Below are 12948 nucleotides of genomic sequence, written 5' to 3'. Positions count from 1 at the left end.
AGATGTGATGTGATTCGAACTGAGCTTTTGTGATATCAATTTGACACCTAGCAGATGGATGGATGAGGAAATATGGGAAAAGAGGAAATAAGCACTAAATATCTAGTATGTGCCAGGCACTGTGCTAAGTACTTTACAAATAGTATCTTTGAGCTTCAAAAGAACTCTGGGATATAGGTGCTATTATTATCTCTTTTACAGTTAAGGAAACTGAGACAAACAGAAATTAGATGATTTTTCCAAGGTCATACAGCTAGTAAGTGTCTGAGGCCATATTTGAACTTTAGTCTTCTTGACTCCAGGCCCTGAACTCTATCCACTGGGACACTTAAAAATAAAAAGATACAATGCTGTGAGAGATGACAAAATGATTTCACACTGGAGGTTTGAGGTTGGGGATAAGGAAGAAGAGGTGTTTACGGAGGAAGTAGATTTGACCTGGACCTTGAAGAGTAGATAGGATTTCAACAGGGAAGAATGGGGTCCTGAGGGAAAGCATTCCAGGCATGAGGTGAAGCATGAATAAATGTATGGAGGTGGGAATATGCAGGGTATGATTTGGGGAAAGTAAGTAATACAGTATGCCTGGAATATAGAAAATACATTAGAATGATGAGATAAAGTGGAGAAGTATAATTATAGAGGTCCCTGAATCCTAGGCTAAGCAATTTGCACATTCAGTAGACAACAAAAGGTCAGGGATGGCATCATGAAGATCACTTAAATTTGTTTGGCTTTTGCTTTCCAAGTGAGATTTTTGTCACATGAAAGTCAAAGAAAAGATAAAAGTAAATGTCTGAAATATAAAGCTGGTGAAAATAGTAAAAAGGGACATACACAATTTTTGTTTTCTTTTCTTCTTTGGTGTGATAGGAGAACAGTTGTTTGTGCGAACCTGGGCTATCAACAGGTTGTGTGGCAAAAGTGCAGGACTTAGAGTTTGAAGATCTGAGTTTGAATCTTACCTCTGCCATTTACTAGTTGTGTGACGTTAGCCGAGTTTTAGTCTTGTCCCTGAACCTAGTTTTCTCCTTTCTGAAATCAGGAAACTAATATAAATGGTCAAACTGCAGTAAGACTTTTGGAAAATGCTGTAATTTTTCTTATCTGCTGCACAGATTTGTTATGAAGACATCTGTGAGCTATAAAATATTCTATAATAAAGCTATCATTATGTTGGTTGCAAAATGCTATCTTCCCAGCAGCACTGAAAGGAAGAGAGGATCAGTATTGCTATTCCCATTTCAAAGAGAAGGAAGTTGAGGCTTAGAGAGTGATCTGTATCAAGTGTATGGAAATCTGGGTTACCAAGGAGAACAGGCCATTTCTCAGACATGGGTACAGATGACTTTTGTTTCAGGCGACCTTTATAAATCCTGAGACATCAGGATTTAGGTTCCGGGGTAGGGATCTCATTTCACTCTTCCTCTCTTACGCTCACTGTAAAAGTAGTTCCCTAGAAAGCATGGCTCTTTGACCCTAGCTCTATGACAAGCCTGATGTATTCAACCCGCTCTTTGGTTCTGTTCCAGAAATAACATGAAAAGTGACTGATTGCTTGTTTATGACTACTCCATCTGACAATGTTGACGTTGAAAAGATTATAGGATCGTAGAATTTGGAGTCAGAGGGGAGCTTAGAACAGAGTGTGTCCCAAAGGTCTTAACGCAGTTTTAAGCTTTAATGGTTTAAATAGTATCCAACTGCACAAAGACTTTTGGGACACTTTGTATAAAAGAGAATGTCAAAACTGGAAGAAACTTTAGAAGAAAGGATATGGTATGCTAGAACTCATAGGATTTATATATATATGTGTGTGTATATGCACATAAATATGTATAAATGTATACATATATACATACACACATACATATATACATACACACACATATATAAAAAGCAATTAGTCCACATCATTGATTTTGTAGACAGGGAAACTGAGGCTCAGTGGGGGGTAAATGACAGTTTCTCCAGCAGTCACAAACCATGAAAAAACAATGGCTGCTGAATTAGTTATGGTTGGACTATTCCTTTGATCCTATTTGTCATGGCTCCTTGAGCTGGTCAGATGCCAGCATGTTATATTGGAAAGAGCATGGGCCTTGGAGTCATGAGCTCAGGGTTCAAATCCCGACTCTGTCTGTGTAGTTTAGGCTACCTTTCTGGGTTTCTCTTTCCCGATCTATGAGACAAAGCCATTGAATTTCATGATCTCTGAGGTGCCTTATAGCTCTCAATTCTATGAACCCCTCTTTATCCCTCTATTTCTTCATTTATAAAACAGAACCAAGAATCCTTGTACTGCCTCTCCAGTGGGGTTGTTGGGTAAAAAAGTACTTTGTAAGTCTTCAAGTTCTATAGAAATGTGATTTGTGAGGATGTTTTTTTTTTTTTTTCTCTGTTGTTCTATGAGTGAGAAAAGAACAGAAAATTCAAACAACCAAATCTTCCTGTCATTTCTGGATCCATTATGATTATCATGAGTAACAAGTTGGAATTTTCAAAGTGTTTTCCTGCAATCTATGAAAATTCAGAATGAAATTATGAATTAATGAAATTTGGGGTAGTTTTAGCCAGGCTTGAAAATACTTTGTTAATTTGAGGATCTATTAAAATATTAATTTCAAAATATTATATATGACTATAATATTAAAAATGAAAAAAGAAAAATACATTAAGTTGATGGTTTAGTTACATCACTTAATGACTTAACCTTGCTCCTGGATAAAAGATGAAGAAACATACCACCCTCCTTTTGTTAGAAAGGGGTGCCTTTGGGGGTACCTATACTGTCAGACTCAATTTTGCTTAAGTGTTTTTCTTTGTTAAAGTAAATGGCTTAGTGTTGTTTGTAGGGGAGGAAGAGGAATAGGGTAGAGGCATGTCTAGAAATTACTGTGATAAAAATAAAAAATACTAATGAACACCCTCCCAAAAAGAAAGAAAATATTAATCTTGGTACTGAGTGGTTGGCTTAAGCAAGGCTACAGGGACACCAGAATGTTCTCATCAAATACCTCCACCCTGCCTCTGGCAATTTTCCCCCATTTCACTTTGGGAGAACTGCACAAAGACTTTATTTGTTTGGCTTTTGCCATGAACATCAAGGGAGTTAGTATTGGATAAGCAGGATGAAACAATGGATAGAAGACTGGACTTGGAAACACAAAGACCTGGATTTGAATCTCACCTTCCATACTGATTAACTATGTGGCCTTAGGCTACATAGTCTCTTTTTACCTCAGTTTCCCCGTTAAGAGTTAAGAGTCAGAGTTCAAAATCCATTTCGGGTACATGTATGACCATGAGTAAGTATATCACTTGGGCTTCAGTTTTCTCATCTATAAAACAAGGGAGTTTATCTAGATGTCCCTTAAGATCCTTCATGATGCTCAATCTAAGATGCTAGTAAAAGATGATTAAGTCCAACACCCTCACTTTACATGGGGGGAAACCTCTGAGGTGAAAATGACCTTCTATGCCCAGGGCCATAGAAGTCATAAGTGGTAATGTTTAGATTTGAGCCCATTGGCTTTGCTCCCTGATTCAGGGCTCTTTCCACTACACTTTGCTGCTTCATAATATTAACATCATAAAAAGGGAAAGACAGATATCATTAAGGAAGGGCTTTCCATTCATCTGTGATTACAGGTGTACAGGCCTAGAAAACCTTCAGAATCAAACTACCATCTCATTGATTTGGATGTGAATGCTCATTCATTATAGGCACTCAAACACACAGATTAATTGAATCCCCACTGTGAGATGCAATGGCAGGTCAGAGTAACAGGAGCTGGTGTTTCCACTGGTAAAAAAAAAAATGAGTCCCAGCTGCTATAAATCAAGAAGGTTCTACCTGTAGATTAGTAAGAATTTTAAAAGGAAAGGATGAAGCCCCCAGTTGTAAATATTAATTGCCTTAGGATTGATAAAATGTAGTCAATGATTTAAATTTAATTTTGTTTGATAAAAAATGGTTATTCATTCAATACAGTTTTATGCTGGTCTTAGTGTTACATGATCAGATGAACACATCAATTACAGACTAATTGTGCTGTCAGGTTTTTCCTATGTACAGTAATCATGTTTAGAAGCATTGTTAGGCCTGCAGTATATCCAATTACATATACAACTGTATTTATGTTGCATATTGGTATTTTTTAAAAAGTTCTAATTCAAATATGAAAATTGGTGCAAATTATTGGTATATTTGATATGTAAATATGTATGTGTATAAATATATACATACACACGTATGTATATATACATACATACATATATATATGTATATATATATGTCAGTTCTCTCAGTGTCTCATGTCTTGTTACATTACCCCCACAACTAGACTGTAAGCCTCTTGAGGGCAAGGGCAATATCTTCAATAAATTTTAAGAAATACAGGGGCAGCTAGGTGGCGCAGTGCATAGAGGACCGGCACTGGATTCAGGAGGACCTGAGTTCAAATCCGGCCTCAGACGCTTAACACTTGCTAGCTGTGTGACCCTGGGCAAGTCACTTGACCCCAATTGCCTCACCAAAAAAAAAAAAACAAAAAACAAAAAAAAAAGAAATACATAAACATCAGGCACTGATGAGAGGACTGGAGATGATATTACCATATATGGTCTTCCTAAAAGAAGTGGGAAAGCTTAACCTAGAGAAAAGAAAATTTAGAGTGGGGGTAGGAAACATAATCTATTTTCAAGCTTTTGATGGACAGTCATTTGGAAGAGAAATAAAATTTGTTCTGATTGGCCCCAAAGGGCAGAACTAGGAATAATATGTAGAGATTGCCAAAAGGCAAATGTAGGATGAATATAGCTGGCCCAAAGTGGAATGGGACCCCTCAAAAAGTTGTGAATTTCCCATTGGCGGAAGTCATCAAGCAAAGAGGCTGAATGGGCTATTTGAGAAAACTATAGAGGGGTTCTCTGTTTAGGTAGGGGCAGGACAATCTGCCCTCTGAGGTTCCTTCCCATTTGGACATTCTATCATTCTAATATTTGCTAGGTCAGGCCAACAGGGTGAGAAATAACTGACCTTCCTGATTAACCTGCAATCATAACCTAGCCCTTTCATATCAATCTTGGTACAGAAAAGCTGATTCTCTCTGTTCTCACTGAAGGCTCCTATTACAAATGAGACAATGAGGCATGCTCCTTGGGCCCAGGCTATAAAAACAGACAGCACAATCCTTTCTTCAAAGTCCCTGAGAAATGGAGTAAATGCATTTGTTTCTGACCTTTTCCCCTCTGGTGTCCCCAGTAAAGAGGGAGAAATAAAGCACAGTGTATAAATTGTCCTTATAGTATTCCAACTCCCTTGAAAGGAGGGGGAGCAGCAGGTCATGGCAGGTAGAAGATGTGGCATACAGTGTATTTTTACCCAATTCATCCCAATCCTGATGAAGGTTTAACTTCAGTCAAAATATTTAATTTTAACTTTTCTGATGAGTCTGACATTTCTAAGAAAGTAATTCGGATCTGAGAGTAATTAGTGCAAAATAGCTGGGTTTGTAAATGGCACGGCAAGACAAGAATTTGAATGCAGCCTTCGTGGAATATGTTCTGCATAGATGCCATTTGCAGACTCAGACAATCTTGCAGCTGGAAGGACCAGAGATTGTTCTAGTTCTGCATGTACATGAATGAGAATCACTCTAAAGCATCTCTAGCAAGTGGTCATCCAGACTCCAATTAAATCAACCTACAGCGAGACAGAACTGACTACTTTTTATGGTAGTCCATTTCACCATCAGGGGTTGTATCAAGGACCCTTTGGCCATCTCATAAAGCCTACGGACCTGGACCTCTCTCACAATAATGTTTTTAGATGCATAAAATAAAATGTAATTGTAATAGGATTGCAAATAACACCAATTATATATAAATATATTTATCATTTTTTTTAAAAGTTCATGGACTCTATTGGATCTCTGCATTAATTGTTAGGAAGTTTAGTTTGTTCCCCCCCACCCCCCCCGCCGCCCCATCCTTTTACCACATAAAGAATTGACTTTTCTGCAAACTTCTACCCATCCCTTTTAGTTCTACCCTCTGGAGCCAAGCAGAGCAAGTCTACCCATGTGACTTTAAATGAATCATTTAACCTCTTTGGGCCTCAGTTTCCACTGTCAAATGAGGGGATTGAACTAGGTGGCCTCTAAGAGCCCTTCCAGTTCTAAATCAGTGCTCCTATGAGTCTATTATTTCTTCTCCATGTCACCCCTGCAGACTCTTGAAGATAATGACCTTTCACTAAGTTTTCCCTTGTCTAGTCTAAACATCTCTACTTCCTTGCAACTAATCTTTAGTTCAAGATTGCTTCTCGTATCCTAGTCACCCTCCTCTGGATGTGCTCCAGTTTATCAATGTCCTTCCCAAATGCATCTTCCAGAACCAGACAAATTAGTAATGTTTTGGAATCCAGAATCTATTTTTAGATTCTTAACAAAGTGTTTCGTTTTCTCACGATAAGCATAAAGGAGGAGGGGAACATGTTTTATTTAGAGGCTCTGCTCAGGGTCACTTGGCTTCAAAATATCACAATGATAGAAGAGACTTCAGGAGGTCAAATAGTTCAGTCCTCTGACTCCAAGCAGAGTCTTGTTAACACCATCCAAGAGATATGATTGTAAACCCTTCTCTTTAAAGAGTTCCAGATTCAGTGACCTGATTCCATTGCAGTGTGGAATCACCTTGTGATCTATCTAAAAAAGACCCAATATGAAATTGTCCTGTATTTCTTTCAAAGGGCTGATTTTTAAATAGGATAGTCTCTGTCTCAAAAGGCTCTGAGTTCCTGAGGGGGTCATCCAGTGCATCCTTCTGATTCAAGGACTACAAACATTCTGAACTCACTGGACATTAATTGTAAGGAGGGGTATCCAAGTCCTATTTTTAAAATGGCAAAAAAGAGTCTGGGGCTTTCTTAGGTAATCTGGTCTCCCCCTCCATCAAATATAGCAACAGAAAATCCTACCTTCATTCCCCCTCCAACATTCTTGCCCAATATTCTCTTGGAGGATCATGGAATCTAAACTGGAAGGATCACATGATCACAGATCTAAAACCATGAGGGCACATCAGAGATTATTCAGTCCAACCCTTTCATTTTATAGCCGAGAAGACAGAGGCCAAGGATGTTAAGTTCCTTGCCGAAAGTCCCACAGTCAGGAGGGAACCCAGAGGAAACTGATCATAAAAAGTCAACACTGGATGGAACCTCAGAGACTATTTAGTCCAACTTCTTCATTAAGAGTTGAGGAAGGGGGCAGCTAGATGGCTCAGTGGTTAAAGCACTGGCCCTGGATTCAGGAGTATCTGAGTTCAAATCCGGCCTCAGATACTTGACACTTACAAGCTGTGTGACCCTGGGCAAGTCACTTAACCCCCATTGCCAGCAAAAAAAAAAAGTTACGGAAAATGAGGAGTATGAGTTAATGACTCATCTAAGGTAGCATAGGTAAAAATAACATCATATGTGTATACATACATATGTATGTATTCATATATATATATGTGTTTGTGCTGATAACTATTAAAATTTAAAACAGCAGATTTTTTGGATATTACTTGTGTGGAGGGGTGGCAGAAAGAGATAGAGAAAGAGACAGATAGAGACACAGAGAGTGACAGAGATAGAGACTCATAGAAAGAGCCACAGAGAGAGATAGACACAGAGAGCAAGATAGAGAGGGAGAGAGGGAGAAAGGGAGAGACAGAGACACACAAAGACAGACACAGAGAGAGAGACAGAGACAGAGAGAGGAAAGACAGAGATAAACAGAGACAGAGAGTAAGAAAGCAAGTAACCACATTGAAATTTGTAAAGTGCTTTCTTCACAATGATTCTGTGAGGTAGGTAGGATAAACATCATTATTGTCTTAAATATCATGAAATCGAAACTCTTGGAATTTCCATGGTGTGCCTTTAAGTGCTCAATGACTGAGGTAGGATTTGAACTCAGGTTTCCTGACTGCGAATCTACAGTTCTTTTGTCCACTATGCCACCTTGCTGCCTCTGTGGTAGTGAGTACCAAATCCAATACTGAAACCTACATTTTCTGACTCCAAAGTCAGTGTTCTTTCCACTCTCATACACTTGCCAGCCACCGCACCATCACCTCAGGACTTCCAGGCCTTTCTGCCTAACTTGCCACTGAACTGACTTTTATGTGTTTTCTCTCCTAATCAGAGCTTGAGCTTCTTCTGCTCAGGGATTGGCTCATTTTTCTATTTGTATCTCCCGTTCCCAGCACATATGTGGCACATGGTGCTTAGTCAATGTTTATTTCAATTATTTGATTATCAAATTCAACCTCTACTTGAACGAGAATATCTTTAGATGACCTTTAAATTCTTTTAATTCCAAGGTTCTAAGTTCCTCTTCTTGATATAACTCACCCTAGTTCTTTTAACTTTCCCTAAGAATTCTGAACTTCCAATCCATTAATCAGGCCTACTGTGCTCCTCAGAACCCCCCTGAAATTCTCAGCAATCTTACTTGGTTAGAGAACTGAAGATTAGATTCAGGACTCTGTTCAAGGACTCACCAGAGAAATTCAATCTACACTAGCATCAGCCAGCAGGTATTTGGTGACCTGTCTTTTCCTCAAATATAGAATGTCCCTTTTAAAATAAATGCCCAAAGAAAACTCACTGCACGGGAAATAAAAGACAAGGAACCGTTGTGTAAATTTCTGACAAACTCACAGACACTTTCCTACTCTGGAACCATGTACATGACAATACCAAATTTTTAATAACAATTTGTCTCAGACATTATATTTGTTGGCAGTGAATTTTTTTTCAGTCGTTTTTCAGTCATGTCCAACTCTTCACGATCCCATTTGGAGTTTTGTTGGCAAAGATACTTGAGTGGTTTGACATTTCCTTCTCTAGCTCATTTTGCAGATGAAGAAACCGAGACAAACAGAGTTAAATGTCTTTCCCAGGGTCACACAGCTTGTAAGTGTCTGAGGCTAGATCTGAACTCAGGTCTTCCTGACTCCAGGTCCAGCACTCTATCCACTGTGCCACATAGCTGGCCTAGCAGTAAAATTACTAAAGGATTTAATCGCAAATTAGAAATTCTGATGGGACACAGGAGCTGAGACCCCCCCCCCCCCCGCTTTCTTCACTTTGCCCAATATGTACATAGCACATGGCAATATAATAATGTTATATTCCTTATATCCATTCCTTAACACTTTAAAGCCTTTTCCTCATGACAGTCCTACAGGACAGGTGGTGCAATTCTTGTTAGCCCCACTTTAAAAATGAAAAAACCTGAGGATCAGAGAAATGATGTGATTTACCCAGGTTCACACAACTAAGGATTATGGGATTTTAAATTAGAAGGGACCAAAGAGATTATATAGTTTAACTCTCATTTTAAAGAGGGGCAGCTGGGTGGTACAGTGGATAGAGTGCTAGGTCTGGAGTCAGGAAGACATAAGTATTAGTTGTTGTTGCTACAGTGAAGAACATATAAAAGGCAGAATTGAAACTTTAGTCCCCCAATTCCAAGTCCATCTTTCTTTTTTTACTAGACAACATTGGTCCTACACTGATTTGTAGGGTAATAAACTTAACTAGTAGAAGATATGAAGTCATACATGTAATGTAAGTACATATGCATGTGTATATATGTATATATAACTAATTCTTCCCCATAAGTCCCCAAATATCTTTTCTAGAAAATATCTTGTCTATAAATAGTCCCAACCAAGACAATTATTATGTACAAATAAAAAATAGACACAATCCAAATAGATTTTAAATATTTATATAAAAGCTGTGATATAAATAACAAGATATAAAGCTTTTTTAAATAACAAAGAACAACATTGTTTTTAGAGCATCGAGGATTGTTGGCAGTATCTGCTACACAGATAGCGGGGAGCAGGTTGGAGAAACAGAGCCCTTAAAAATGAGGATTACATTTAACACATGATGCTACCTAAAAGAGCTTTCTGGCTTTAATTCAGTGAGCTCCATTATCCTGGGTAATAATGTAGGCCTGTGTTGTACCCATCCCTGCCTTCCTTAGTCTCTTGAGCTACCTTAAACCCTTGATAGTAATAAAAGGCCAGGCAGAGCCCAGCATGCATTTAAAAACTACAATAGCTTGCCATCCCAGTCATGCTTCTTCACATTTGTTGGCAAGGCTTCCCTCAGCCTCCTGCTTAGTTTCTTTGTATAAATAAGCTAATTGGGAAATGCATAGGTTACTGTGGACACCTGGATGCAAAAAAACAAGCTCCAGTGAGGACAACAGACACACACACACACACACACACACACACACACACACACACACACACACACAGTACCTAATCTGAACTGATTGTAAAATGGTGCCTGGAAACTGAAGGAATGAACAGGGCATGGCAGGATTGGACAAAGTAAATTCATTACACCACACAGTACAGTGGTGCTGCCCAGAGGGGGGACAGCCTGGCACACAAGGCAAGGCCCAAAACAGGATTTTAGGCTAAGTGCTTTGGCCAAACTATTCATTTTGGAGAAAAGCTTGATGTGAAAACAGCACACAAGCTGCCCATCCCTCTGAATCCAGTGCTCCAGAATTCCTCACCCAAGCTCTAATGATCCCTTCCCCCCACCAAAACATGAAAAGAGACAAGCTGTGAAGTAGAATTTAGTCCCCAAGATATAGATCAAATGATAGGCATCTGTCCTAATTGGTCACAATGAAACAAGGGAGCAATGATAAGAATAAATCATACAGAATGCACGAAAATAGAGGCCCATCTTAAAAAAAAACAAAAAACAATTAGCTCCCAAACTCCCAGAATGGGTTTATATTTATCACCAATAAAAACGATTATGTAGTACTTTGTGGAAAGAAACACAGTGTAAATGCTGGATAATAAAGCCCACATTTTGTGTGTATTATGTGGAGAGAAGCTCCAGTCCCACAGTACCCCTGATCGACAGACACATTGCACACATGCAAATCCATATCTAGAAATATGTTTTTATGCATAAATGCTCATTGCCATTCACACAATGTGTACACTGCAGGAAAGAATGGAGATCTTGGCCAAAGAGGCCAACCCTTTCCCCAGCCACTACGGGAGAAAAGTCATTTAGCTGCGATGTGTTTCAGTGGTCTGGGGGGGTAGATATTACTTGCAAATACAAACAATAAAGCACCCAGCGGCACCACGAACCACCACCACCTGCATTGAGCTGCTCTCAAGACGCTCAATGTTATTTTGAGAAGGCTCAGCTATAGAGATGAGAACCGGAGTGGAAGCGATCCCTGCTCGGAACACAATTCTCCCTGTTCATTTTCTTAATCCCACACCCCAGTTCTAGAGCAAATGCTGGGCAAAAGGAACCAGATCCACCGAACTATATTCTCAGCCTCGCTGGGATAGAATTGGCACACATTTTTGAACCAAGAAGGTTCCTCCTCCTCCCTTCATCCTCCTTGCGTCCTTTCCCTAGCTTCCCTCTTTCCCCGTCCCTGGCTCTCTCTGTCTCTGTCTCAATCACTCCTCTGTATCTCTGTCTCTGTCTCTCTATTTCTCCACTCCACCCCCCCGCCCCCCCCCCCACTCTACGGTCTCCCTCTCTTCTTCCTTCTCTTCCTCTCTCTGCTCCACCTTCCCTCTTCCCCTCCTCCATCTCCCTCCCTTCTCTCCTTCTCCATCCTCCCCCCCCCCCCTCCATCTCTGTCTCTCTGGCTCACCCTCTTACCAGCCTCAGGGAGAACATTCATTGTATTGTTCCAGCCCAGGCTACAGAAAGGATTGACATGCCTGAATTACACTATTGATGGGAAAGCCAACCAAGCAAAAATATATACCAGCTCCTGCAGCCGCCACTTACCCCGCGCAGACTAGGAGAAGCTGCTTCAAGGGGGGAGAAGTACCAGTCGAATCCATCTTCCCTGGGACTGAGGAGGAGGAGGATGCTGCAGAGTCCAACATCAGCAGCAGATGCTCGAAGGAGGTCCTCCCCTCCCCACCCCACTTTCCCCAGGCGGTGATGCTGAGAAGTGGAACCACCCTCCCAGCCGGAGTAATAGCAGTAGCGGCAACAATCAGTGGTCCTGGCCTCCTCCCTCTTGGAGGAGGATGGGATGAGCTCAGAGAGAGAGCGCCTGGAACTTGCAGCGGGCACCGCGCCTGCCTCTTCCGGACTCCTCCTCTCCATCCCTCCCCCTCCCCTCCTGCCAGCTCCACCCCTGCTGCGGAAAGGAAGAGGCAGCAGCGGCAGCAGCTGGTTGTCATGACAACGGCCACAAGAAGGGAGCAGGGAAGATGAGCCAAGGAGAGAGGCTGGGGGTAAATTGAACTGGAGATCAATCCCTGCTGCCCTCTGGGAGGCCCCCAGGACATCCAATCTAGCTGCAAAGGGGGCAGCCACTTAAAATGAAGAGTCAGAGGAACTGGATTGGAATCCCAGTTCTGCCATTTGCCAGCAGTGTGACCTACGGCAAATTACTTATCTGCTCTGGGACTCAGTTTCCCCACCAGGAAAATGGGGATCATATGGCTGACATTTCTGTAACGCTTTATCTACATTTTCACCCAAGTGAAGCAGGCAGGGCAGATACTGCCACGCTTATGTTTTAAGTGAGACGCAGAGAAGGTAAATAATTTATCTAAGGTCACACAGTAACAGAGCAAGGCTTTGACGTTTAACTGCAGAGTTAAGTCCCTATTTTCATCAGATTAATATAATACTCACAACCTACCTACAGGACTATTCTGCAGGTAAACGGACAGAATCACAAAATCTTGGTGCTAGATGGATTCTCAAAGGGCAGCCTGTCTATAACTGTATATGTTCTTCACAGAAAAGAATGAAAAACAAAATAACAAAACTTGATTCTTAACACATTAAACTAAAAGTGCTTTTAAAAAAAATACTGGCTTGTGACCCTGGGTAAGTCACTAAGCAACTCTTAG

The 12948-nt window shown here is 40.5% G+C and overlaps 1 protein-coding gene across 1 annotated transcript in view; it reads right to left on the bottom strand.

Annotated features, from left to right (window-relative positions):
- Nucleotides 1-12194, bottom strand: part of JAKMIP2 (janus kinase and microtubule interacting protein 2) — a 240955-nt gene extending 228761 nt beyond the window's left edge. Inside the window, 1 exon segment of the mRNA XM_043987296.1 lies at nucleotides 11864-12194. The gene's annotated coding sequence lies outside the window, so the exon portion shown is untranslated.
- Between the last annotated feature and the right edge of the window lie 754 nt (nucleotides 12195-12948).

The sequence above is a fragment of the Dromiciops gliroides genome, chromosome 2, assembly GCF_019393635.1.
Source record: "Dromiciops gliroides isolate mDroGli1 chromosome 2, mDroGli1.pri, whole genome shotgun sequence".
Lineage (NCBI taxonomy): Eukaryota > Metazoa > Chordata > Mammalia > Microbiotheria > Microbiotheriidae > Dromiciops > Dromiciops gliroides.
Note: the sequence above shows the minus strand (reverse complement) of the source record. Positions and strands in the feature narration are given on the sequence as shown.